The sequence below is a fragment of the Pinus tabuliformis genome, chromosome 1_2 (genome assembly GCF_031772625.1).
Source record: "Pinus tabuliformis cultivar Carrire ecotype Pingquan chromosome 1_2, CPIR1, whole genome shotgun sequence".
Taxonomy (NCBI): Eukaryota; Viridiplantae; Streptophyta; class Pinopsida; order Pinales; family Pinaceae; genus Pinus; species Pinus tabuliformis.
The window spans coordinates 267,108,769-267,120,790 of NC_142298.1; positions in this window are offsets into that span (position 1 = coordinate 267,108,769).

The window sequence follows — 12,022 nt, forward strand, 5'->3', positions numbered from 1 at the left end:
GCAAAATTCATCAGAAAAGTTAATACAAGACTGAGAGCTGGGATCAGAATTATGAAGAGGAAAATCAAGGATTTGAAGATACAACTAAGCCAGTGGGAAGGACTTCCTTAGCTAAGGAAAATCACTCAGCAAGTAAGGCTAAGTCCTAAATTTTGATGATTCACCTTTTTGAAGTTTTCCTTGAAAAATGGTGCCTCTGCATTCAGTTTTTGAACAGCTTCAGGGCAGATGAAAAGGACATTTCAAGAAAAAGAAAGCTCAAGACAGTCAAATTTTGGCATTAAAACTGTGTTTTTGAAATTACACAGCAGTTTCGTAGCGCGCTACGAAACTGCTGTAGCTGCATGTTATAATTTGGTTGACCAATTTTGAGTGACAAAGGGAAGATCTAATTGAAAGGGAATTTTTGAAAAGGATCATTTATAAAGTTCAAGCATCCAGCAAGGACAAAACAAGCTGAAGAAAGATAGATATGAACCATAAGTTGTTTGTTAATAAAAATGATCATAGCTAGTATGGTTCATGATATTTCAAGCAACATTAAAGAGGTTTTGTCTTCACACATGTTTACAAGGAAGGTCAACAGTGCATGAAAAACATGGCAGTCCAATACATTTTTGTGTAATTAAAGAAGAACAACAGGGATAATTGATTTCGAAGATCCTTGTGGAGACCAAAAGCAGAAAAACAGGGGCAGTTTCCTAGTTTCCAGGAGAAATAAAGGGATGAGGCATCAAGGGCCAGCAAGGAATTTCAAACCTCCACCAAAGCTAAACTGAAGAAGGCCATTTGTCAGAGAACGAGTTTGGATTGTAATAAATGCTACTACCAACATGATGAGGAGTTATACTCCTAATTGTTTTAGGTCTCTAGGACTGCTAGTTAGCTGTCATTTGCATTTAATAGTTAGTTTTAAGTATCAATAGGTGTCATAATAGGAAGAATTCGAATTCCCCTCATGCTGGAGGAGGAATCTTAGTTATGTAAAGAGCTCTATATATAGGAGAAAATCGAATGTACAAGGGTTGAAGATTTTTCAGAGAAACTCTCATATTGAGCTTTGTGTAATACTCTGTTTTCAGTAATACAATACTTGGCTTTACTTCTCAGGAATCAGAAAGAATTCGATGTCTCAGAATGTTTTGTGTTGTCCTCCTCTCATTATCTATAGTGGTATGAATGTGTGATTACTTAGAAATCACTGATTGTGCTCTAACTTCCTTCATACATTTATAAACTGTGTGGCTCTATATTTTTCTGATATATTCTCTATATGTTGAATTCTTATGCCCTGACTTCTATGTAAAGCTAGCATTATTGACAATACTGAAGCATGTTTGACTCCATAAGCCCAATGGATATTTTCTAAATTGTGTTTCAACCTTCTATAATTTTTTATTTGTTTCGTAGAGTTAGCCATCTTGTTCATTACCAAAATCTTTAATTTTGTGAGAAAGCCCTCTCAAGTTGGGGAGGCTAAGCCTCGGCCTAAAGTAGGTTTGAAATGGTTACTCAAAGTCTACTTGATCAGCAGCCTGTCAGGGCTAGGTTTTGTGATAACATTTTGGTGTGTCTGTCGGGAGCCTGAAGATTAATCATTCCTGAAATCAAGAGATTGAACTTCTGAGAGTAGTAGGAGCTCAGAAGACTTTTCGAGGCTGCAATCTACCTTGATGACTCCATATTTTTTCAAAAGTGTAAAAGGTGGCTTCGAGAGGGAGATACACACGGATAAATCATGACCCAAATCCACCTACTCTTGTGGACAATCCAAACACACTTTCAAGGAGAAGACAAAGATTTACTGAAACACCAGGTACTTCATCTTTTTTAAAATATTTGCTCTCTGAGTTTTCAAGAAGTCTTGAGGATAAAATAGTTGATGACAAAATTCATGAGGTGTTGTTGAGATCAGAAAATGAAGAATAACTCATTGGAATTATTTTAGATTTGCAAAAAAGAGGGATTGATACTTCATCTTTGGTTTCACAAAAAGATAAAGAAGAATTTTAGGAAGTTGTTACTTCTGAATTATTGTTAAAAAGGGAAGATTTAGATAAACTTAAAGAACTTGATCCTTTTGAAGTCTTACTCAAATCTAAAGCTGGTCTTCTCCTTCCAAATTGGATCACATTTGTCAGTGGTTTGCAAAGCCCAAGTAGTCCTTTTCATATCAGCACCTCATCCTCTGCTTCTACTAGTCCTAGTGGTCTTCAAACACCAAGCAATCTGCCTCATATCAGTTTTGTTTCCTCTGTCCTTCAGTACCTGTCATCATGGTTCCTCCATTAATCATGGCCGTACCTGCTAGGTATGCCCCACTAGAACTCCCTGTTGTTTTACATGACCTTCCTAGCAAATATGCTGCAATAATTCCAACATGGGGTGGTGATGAAGAAATCACAGCAGAAGAACATGTAGACAGATTCAATGATTTTGTTGACAGAGAGGAAGTTGATGATGAAGATGTGAAACTAAGATTATTTGCACAAACCTTTATTGGAGAAGTTAGAAAATGGTTTAAATCCCTTACAGCCGGAAGCATTCACACTTGGACAGAATTTGAAGACAACTTTCTAAGGAAGTGGGGAAATAGAACTAATCTGGTGCAAGCTCTTTCTGAATACAATAGTCTTAGAAGGGCACCTGATGAGACTATTCAAAACTTCTCAAAGAGGTTTAACAAAGTGTTTAATTCCATCCCAACTCGTTTGAAACCTCCTGAAGCTTTGGCACAGCTGAGATATGCTGAAGCATTTGATTCTGATTTCTCTCTGTTGCTCAGAGAGAGAGACTCTGCTACACTTGCTGATATGCAAAACGATGCAATTAAAGTAGAAGTAAACATGGTTGCTGCTAAAAAATCAAAGATGGGAAAAGCTAAATTGAAAGAAGAAGAGAAACCTTCCTCTTCAACTCCAGAAGATAAAATTGATTCAATGATGAAGACCATGGAGAAGTTGATGGATCGGTTGGCTCATGGAAATACTTATGCTCCTCCTCCACAGCAGGAACCTCAATTTAGAAACCCTCAGTTTAGAAGACCTCAAAACCAGCAAAGGCCAAGAGAAAATAGGAATCAACAGCCTGATCCTCCAGTAAGACCTCCTTTTCAGCAGAACTTGGTTGATGAAGAAGATGAGTCTAAAATTCCTGAAGAGTCCATCCATTGTCTTGATGAAGAAGTGTCAGGGATTTTCTTGACTAAAGAAGAACATGATGAGTCTAGTATGACCAAACAAGGAGAGGAACCTTCAGACTATTTAAAAGGTTATCAACATGCTATCTTTGAGATGCAAAAATAGTACAATCTCAGGAATAGAAATGTGCCAATTACAGCAAACAAAACACAGCCCAAGAAGGATGCTCCAAAGGCTGTTGAAGACAAGAAAGACAACCCAAAGGTTGCTGAAGGTAAAAATGATTCTCCACTTGGCAAAAAGGATGTTCAAACTCCATCTCCTACTAAAGAAATTGAGAAAACTGTTTCTGTTTTCAACCTTGAGAATGAAATTGTGAAAATCAAAATATCAGTCCCTTTCAGCGAAATTCTCAAGGTAGATAAATACAGAAGTAAGATTGTAGAGATGCTTAATTCACAACCAGGAGTGGCTGATATCTTAAATGTACAAGAAGATAATCCTATCATATACTTGGGTCCAAGACTTGAAGATGATCAGAATGAAGAATTTCCTCCTTTCTACATAAGCATTAGTATTCATGATATGACCTTACATAATGCTATGTTGGATTCAGGGGCCTCTCATAATCTTATGCCCAAGGTAATCATGGAAAGGTTGGGATTACAGGTAACAAGACCATATAAGGATTTATTCTCTTTTGATTCAAAAAGAGTTCAATGCATTGGTTTGATTAAAGATGTTGTTGTGGGTCTAACACAAATTCCAGCAAAGACAATTGTCATGGACATTGTTGTAGCTGACATTCCACCCAAGTTTGGGATGTTGTTGTCAAGATCGTGGGCAACAAAAATTAAAGGCACAATGCAGATGGACCTTACCTATGCTACTATCCCTGTTTTTGGTGAGCAAAGGAGGTTGTATCGGGAGACCAGGATGGATTATATGGTAAGCAGCAAAGAAAAACCTCAAAATTTTCCCATTTATTCATTTGATACTGGGCTTAGATCAACCATCCTTTTCAATGAGTCAGTTGGAGATGAGTCGGAGGAGATGCTTTCAAAAAATAAATGCCAAGGAAATCAGTAAGAAGATGAAAAAGAGACAATGAGCTGGTATTGTACTTTGATCGATCAGCAGGAAGAGAAGGAGCAGGGGTTGGAATTTGGATCACAAGTCTAAATGATGAAAGTAAGTTTTTCTCCTACAAACTAAACTTTGATTGCACAAATAATATGGCTGAATACGAATCTCTGATTTTGGGCTTAGAAGCTTTCTTAAAGTTGAAGGCTAGAAACATTTCTGTTTTTGGAGATTCTGAATTGGTGATTAAACAAGTGGAAGGTGCTTATCAAACAAAGGATGTAAGGATGAGAGCATATAGAAATTTAGTGTTAGACATGCTGGAAAAGTTTCATGCATATTCTTTCACTATCAAAACTAGAGATCAGAATTCCATTGCAGATTCCCTTGCTGTTTCTGCCAGTCTATTTGTTATTCCTATTCATTCTTCTGAAAAGTATGAGGTGGAGGTTCGTCATCGACCAGCTATACCAGACAACATCACTAATTGGCAAGTCTTTGAAGATGATCAGCAGGTAAAGAATTTCATTGAATTAAAAGAAGAATTTGAAAGCACTCAAATGGATCAACAAAATATGTTTGTGGAGTCAAAGGAAAAGTTTGAAGTCTTACAATTAAAAAACAATTTAATACCTAAGGGTCTCATTCCTCTTGAGAAGCTGTTTGATCAAAATGATGTGTTCAAAGCTCCAAAATTACAGGCTGATGAGGAGGAAATAGAGAGCTGCAATTTAGGAAATTCAGTTGTGCCTAAGATGGTTAAGATCTCAAAGTTTCTTTCAGCTGAGATGAAAACTAAATATGTTGAGATGATGAAAAGGTTTGTTGATGTTTTTGCATGGAGCTATGCTGATTTAAAACAATATGATTCTTCTATTATTCAGCATACTATTCCTATTAAAGAGAATGAGAAACCTTTCAAGCAGAAGTTAAGAAGAATTAATCCTCTTCTCATGCCATTGATTGAAAGGGAAATTAAGAAACTCTTTGATGCTAAAATCATTGTTCCAATCAGGTTCTCAAATTGGCTTGCAAATTTAGTTCCAGTTAGAAAGAAGAATGGAGAGATCAGGATTTGTATAGACTTCAGAAATTTAAATAAGGCTTCATTGAAAGATAACCATCCTCTTCCCAAGATCTAATTCTGAAAAATATTGTTGGTTCACAAAAGAAGTCTATGCTTGATGGTTTCTCAGGGTACAATCAGATTCTTGTGCATCCAGATGATCAAGAGAAGACAACCTTCACAACACCATGGGGAACGTTCATGTACGCCAAAATGCCTTTCAGTCTCATGAATGCAGGGGCCACTTTCCAAAGAGCAATGGATATTGCCTTTGCTGAAGAAAAGGACAAATCAGTGGTGGTGTATCTTGATGACATCACAGTTTTTTCAAAGAGAGAAGAAGATCATTTGAAGCACCTTGAAAGAATTCTGCTGAAATGTAGAAAGTTTGGTATTTCTCTTAATCCCACTAAAAGTGTTTTTGCTTTAACATCAGGCAAGCTACTTGGTCATATTATTTCTGAAGAAGGAATTAAGATTGATCCTAATAGAGTCAATGCAATTCTAAAGCTAGATCTGCCAAGAAGCAGGAAAGAGATTCAATCTTTTCTTGGAAAGGTGAATTTTGTTAGGCGCTTCATTCCAAATTTTGCTGAAATAGTTAAGAATATAACAAGGATGCTGAAGAAAGGAGTGGACTTTAAGTGGACATCAGAAGCAAAGAAATATTTTGAGGAAATCAAGAAGGTGCTTACACAAGCACCGGTACTTATCAGCCCTGATTTTACCAAGGAATTTCTTATTTTTACATTCGCTTCTGAAGATACAATTGCTAGAGTTTTGCTGCAAAAAGGGAAGCAAGGTATAGAACAGCCTATTTCTTTCTTTAGTAAGACATTAGCAAATGTTGAACTGAAGTACAACATTTTAGAAAAGCAAGCTTACGCCTTGGTGAAAGCCATAAAAGATTTCAGAATCTATGTTTTACATTCTCATGTTGTCACTTATGTTCCAAGTGTTGTAATAAAAGACATCTTAACACAAGCAGATCCTGATGGAAAAAGAGGCAAATGGATAGCAAAGTTGCTGGAGTATGATATCGACATTAAACCTACCAAATTGGTGAAGGGTCAAGGCTTGGCAAAGCTGATGACTCAGTCAAATCTAGACTGTCTTGACATTAATTTGGATGCCCAAATTGCAGAATTTTCTGAAAATGAGGAGGAATTGGTCCAAATCAATGAGAAGTTCTTAGTTTCAGAATGGTACAAGGATGTGGCTTTTTTTCTTCAGCATAATAAGGCCCCTGCCAATTTAACAAAGTCAAAAGCTCGGTTTTTCAAGCTGAAATCTTTAAGATATTTTGTATATGACCAAAATTTGTTTTGGAAAGATGCAGGAGGGATTTTGTTAAACTGTCTCCTTGAAGAAGAAGCTGATAAAGTGATTGAAGAATTTCATAAAGGAGATTGTGGAGGACACCACTATTGGAAAGCTACTGCAAACAAGGTCCTAAGAGCTAGATATTTTTGGCCAACTATGTTCAGAGACATTTATAAAAGGGTAGCTACATGTCATGAATGTCAAATATTTGAAGGAAAGAGGAAGCTGGTGCCTTTGCCTTTGGTTCCTATATATGTTGAAGCGCCTTTCCAGCAATGGGGATTGGATTTTATCGGGGAAATTCATCCTCCTTCATCAGGACAGCATCGCTGGATTCTCACAGCCACCGATTATTTCACCAAATGGATAGAAGCGGTTCCAACAAGGTAAGATAATGATTCTGTGATTATTTCTTTTCTAGAAAATAATATATTGTTTAGATTTGGTTGCCCAATGAAGATTATAACTGACAATGCTCAAGCTTTTAATTCCAAGAAAATGATTAATTTTTGTCACCAATATCACATCACTCTTGGACATTCCACTGCTTATTATCCACAAGGAAATGGCCTTGTTGAATCATCAAACAAAAGCATTGTAAGGATCATTAAGAAGTTGCTGCAGGAAAACAAGAAAGCTTGGCATTTGAAATTGAAGTATGCTTTGTGGGCTGATAGGATTTGTACAAAGAGATCTATTGGCACTTCGCCATATGAATTAGTGTACGGTGCTGAAGCTATATTTCCAACATCACTTGGGGTACCTGTAATGAAACTAATTCAAGGATTAGAAGAGGAACCAAACGCTGTACAAAGGAGAATCAATCAGCTGATAGCCCTGCAGGAGAAGAGAAATGAAGTGTATGACAGTCATCAGCACAGTCAGAACAGAATCAAGAATACATTTGATAGAAAGATCAAAGAAGTTAGTTTCCAAATCAATGACAAAGTGCTGAAATGGGAGGCCAGAATTGAAGAAAAGGGTAAACACAGTAAGTTTGAGAATTTGTGGAAAGGTCCCTATCAGATTGTTGCTTTCCATGGAAACAACACTTACATTTTGCAGGAAATCGATGGAGAACCATATGCTGGAGGACCTGTTAATGGCAGGTTCCTTAAGAATTATCATTGTTGAAATAATATCGGTTTCTCATAACATTGTATATATCCGTTTTATCAGTCTTTCTTTTTGATAATAATGACAAGCTGAAACAGAAGGCTTAAGCCCGAGGTGAAGGCCCAAGAAGTCTAAAGGGGATGCTTGTCAAATAAATTTTTGTTTACAATAAAAGGAGAAAGCACTGGACCTGCGAGTTCTTAGTGTACTATAGGAGCACACTATCCCAAGTGGAGCCACTGTTATCACTTAAGAAAAATTTCAAATTCTGAACATCAGTTTTTTCAAAAGAGTGGTGTCAGTCTTGGTCTGGTTTTTCCATGTTGTTTTAGAGTCTAAGATTTTGAATAAGCGTCTTGTTAAGAGTCTTGTTGGTATGTCAAAAGGAGTCAATTCTCTGTTCTTTTATATTATTGGTCTCATATCTCACATTAGAATCATATGCCGAAACCTGTTTCAAAGTTCTTATGCCCTATGAAACTGTCTAGGAGTTTTCGTAGCGCAAAATCCAGTCTAGTTGTTTTCGTAGCGCAAAACCCAAATTTTGCACTGGTTGCGCTATGAAATCGGGGATTCATGCAGATCCATAGCAAATCTCATCCATCTGTCAAATCCATCAAAATCAGTTATCCTTACATCATCAATGGTCAGTCCATACACTTTTCTTATCACATTCAACCGCTTATCCTCATCATTAGGGTCATTAAATGTCTTGGTACGCTCAGGTTACAAATTTCAAAAAGAGGCCAAATATTCACAGTCATAATTATGTTTGGGTTCATGCATGAGGAGAAACTTGGCAAGCGTTCAGTTTGAATTCCTTGAAGATCAAGCGAGGCAGCTTTCAAGCGAGGCAGTGATCGAAGATTGAGACAGTGCCAGTTTTTCAAATTTTCATTCCGCTGGAATTTCATGGAGGGGTCTGCAGAAAGAAAGGATCATAGGTCAGGCAGATGTCTGAGGAATGAACCTGAGGGTTTAGATATCATCCTAAAGAATGATGAAGTCGAACAAGCCTTCAAACAGGTTGGCTGTTGGAGGTTTTGCGAAAAACTTCAAGGAGGCCATATGCAAGTCACCAGGGAATTTGCTTTAAATTTCATAGGACTGAATTCGAAAGTTGGGGTGCTTGAATTGCCAATCTCTCCAGAGGTTATATCTACAGTCACTGAGATTCCAAGGGGATAGGAAATATGGTTTAAAAATTTCAAGTTTGATATGACCCCCTGCAAAGAATTTCTGAAACCGGAGTTCATGGATTCAGACTTAAACAAGTCAGTGCCCAGAAGTTTTGTCAAAGATTCATACGCTAATCTACTTACCTGCATACAGAGGTACTTCACCTGTGAAGGAAGGTATCATAAGGTGTATTCCTACCACTTCAAGCTTCTACTTCATTTCACTGGGAAGATATCTCTTGATTTGCCTTTTTACTTGTTTCGTAGCCTAGGCAAAATGTGTGACAAGGTTCAGTTAAAGAAGGAAGCCTATGAGACCTCGTTGTTTCATCACGGCTTAGTCAAATTGATCGTTTTGCATGAGCTCGAGAAAGTAGATAGGGAATGGTCTGTGTTCATATTTATGTCTGACTTCAAGAATGAAATTGGTCTCAGCCCTCAGGCTATGAAGAGTTCTCCACCAGCAGCTAGTCATCGTGCAGAAACAAGATCCAAGAGATTTGTAAAATTGAAGGCTAAGAAACAGGTAAAGGATCCCACCAAACCACTGGTAATCCAAGACACACCCCAACAATCACAGAAATAGAAAACTCAGATCAAAGAGGGTGTACATGAACCATCTACAGGTGAAGCAGTCCAAAGAAGAATAACCAGGAGCCAGTTAGCTAAAGAAAAAGGCAAGACAGTGGTTACTGAGGCAAGACCGGTTTCAAAGGGAAGTCTGAATGATTTGATTCAAGCCATTTACATTGAGGAGTCTCCTCTGGTCTGAGCAGACTTAATAGAAACAGGTAAAAGTAAAACCAGAAAGGCCAAAACCTCTAAAAAGCTCAAATTTGATGATCAAGTTTCTGAATTTGTTTTTAAGCCAAGAAGACCTGTGAAAAGGCATTCAAAGGAGATACAAGAGATGCTGCTAGAAGCCAGTGAAAAAGGGGAGGTAACAAAATCTCATGAAGGACCTGTGACTTCATCAGAAACATCATCACAGCTGCATAAAAACGATAGGGGTAAGGCAGTTATCTCGCAAAAGGAATATAGTGTTGAGGAATTGAAAAAGAAGTTGAAGTTAGCAAATCTTGAAATAGCTAAACTAAAGAAAACCTGAAGGAAACATGCAATCAAGGAAGCTCATTTTAATAAAATGGAGGCTATGTGGGAAGACAAAACAATTTCAATACCTGAGGTGGTCAACTGTCATGATCAATACTACACTTGGTCAGTCCCTGCAATAAAGGAAGCAAAATTCATCAGAAAATTTAATACAAGACTGAGAGCTGGGATCAGAATTATGAAGAGTAAAATCGAGGATTTGTAGATACAACTAAGCCAGTGGGAAGGACTTCCTTAGCTAAGGAAAATCACTCAGCAAGTAAGGCTAAGTCCTAAATTTTGATGATTCACCTTTTTGAATTTTTCCTTGAAAAATGGTGCCTCTGCATTCAGTTTTTGAACAGCTTTAGGGCAGATGAAAAGGACATTTCAAGAAAAAGAAAGCTCAATACAATCAAATTTTGGCATTAAAACAGTGTTTTTGAAATTACACAGCAGTTTCGTAGCGCGCTACGAAACTGCTATAGCTGCATGTTATAATTCGGTTGACCAATTTTGAGTGACAAAGGGAAGATCTTTTTGAAAGCGAATTTTTGAAAAGGATCATTTATAAAGTGCAAGCATCCAGAAAGGACAAAACACGCTGAATAAAGATAGATATGAACCATAAGTTATTTGTTAATAAAAATGATCATAGCTAGTATGGTTCATGATATTTCAAGCAGCATTAAAGAGGTTTTGTCTTCACACATGTTTACGAGGAAGGTCAACAGTGCATGAAAAACATGGCAATCCAATACATTTTTGTGTAATTAAGGAAGAACAACAGGGATAATTGATTTCGAAGATCCTTGTGGAGACCAAAAGCAGAAAAACAGGGGCAGTTTCCTAGTTTCCAAGAGAAATAAAGGGATGAGGCATCAAGGGCCAGCAAGGAATTTCAAACCTCCACCAAAGCTAAACTGAAGTAGGCCATTTGTCAGAGAACGAGTTTTTATTTTAATAAATGCTACTACCAACATGATGAGGAGTTATACTCCTAATTGTTTTAGGTCTCTAGGACTACTAGTTAGCTGTCATTTGCATTTAATAGTTAGTTTTAAGTATCAATAGGTGTCATAATAGGAAAAATTCGAATTACCCTCATGCTAGATGAGGAATCTTAGTTATGTAAAGAGCTCTATATATAGGAGAAAATCGAATGTACAAGGGTTGAAGATTTTTCAGAGAAACTCTCATATTGAGCTTTGTGTAATACTCTATTTTCAGTAATACAGTACTTGGCTTTACTTCTCAGGAATCAGAAAGAATTCAATGTCTCAGAATGTTTTGTGTTGTCCTCCCCTCATTATCTACAGTGGTATAAATGTGTGATTACTTATAAATCACTGCTTGTGCTCTAACTTCCTTCATACATTTATAAACTGTGTGGCTCTATATTTTTCTGATATATTTTCTATATGTTGAATTCTTATGCCCTGACTTCTATGTAAAGCTAGCATTATTGACAATACTGAAGCATGTTTGACTCCATAAGCCCAATGGATATTTTCTAAATTTTGTTTCAACCTTCTATAATTTTTTCATTTGTTTCGTAGAGTTAGCCATCTTGTTCATTACCAAAATCTTTAATTTTGTGAGAGAGCCCTCTCAGGTTGGGGAGGCTAAGCCTCAGCCTAAAGTAGGTTTGAAACAGTTACTCAAAGTCTACTTGATCAGCAGCCTGTCAGGGCTAGGTTTTGTGATAACATGACCCATCAGGTCAATGAATTTCAACTTGTTTAGCCACAACATGTGAACAATATTTCACATTGCTAGCTAAGTCTGGATGCTCTTGCATCAGACTCCCGGGGAAGAAAAGAATCATCCTTAAAACTTTCAGGACTTACTCCATACTTCTGCAATTCTGTTATTGTCAACCAGCTAGCATCCTCCACTAGTTGTCCTTTCCATTTGACTAGATATTGGAAATAAGTCTGTCCTCTGGTTCTTTTGGATACTCTTTTCTCCAAAATAACTTCCACTTCTTTCTTAGCTGTCTTTGGCATTTGTTCTTCCCAGTT